This window comes from Egretta garzetta, unplaced genomic scaffold (genome assembly GCF_000687185.1).
Source record: "Egretta garzetta isolate BGI_Z169 unplaced genomic scaffold, ASM68718v1 scaffold140, whole genome shotgun sequence".
Lineage (NCBI taxonomy): Eukaryota > Metazoa > Chordata > Aves > Pelecaniformes > Ardeidae > Egretta > Egretta garzetta.
Genome location: NW_009258376.1, coordinates 624584 through 625266, shown reverse-complemented (window position 1 = coordinate 625266; position 683 = coordinate 624584).

Below are 683 nucleotides of genomic sequence, written 5' to 3'. Positions count from 1 at the left end.
TGAGGAACAGCCCCTTCCCTTCTCCTCCTGTTATTCCCAGCATCAAAATGCAGCCCCCGGGGCTCTACCGCCACCAGCCCAGCGGGCCCCGCGCCCCGGTGGCCAAGGGAGCTGCTCCGGTCGCCACGGGCACGCATGAGCCCTTACGGCGCTGCAGCCTGGCCCGGGGACAGGCAATCCAAAATACCGCAGCCGACCAAAAACGAGAGAAGAGAAAAGCAAAGCGGAGCCAGCTGGGCTCTTTGCCCTCAGCTTGGGTGTTTAACTTTTGGCAAGCAGCAAAGCGCGGTTGCCGCCGCGGGGCTGTAGCCGTCAGGGGCTGATCAGAAGTCGCCAAACTTCATTTTCCATCTCGGCGTCGATTCCTTTAGCTACGGCCTGAGCCGCCGTGCGTTTCATGACGCCAAGAGCCGGTGAACGGCTCCGGCCCCTTACAGCCTGTCCTGCTTTCGGCTGGGATAGAGTTAATTTTCTTCACAGTAGCTAGCATAGTGCTGTGTTTTGGATTTAGTACCAGAAGAATGTTGATAACACACTGATGGTTTCAGCTGTTGCCAAGCAGTGCTCAGACTACTCAAGGACTTTTTGAGCTTCTCCTGCTCGGCCAGGGGCATCACGAGCTGGGAGTACAGCACAGCTAGCACAGCTAACCCAAACTGACCAGAGGGCTATTCCAGCCCATG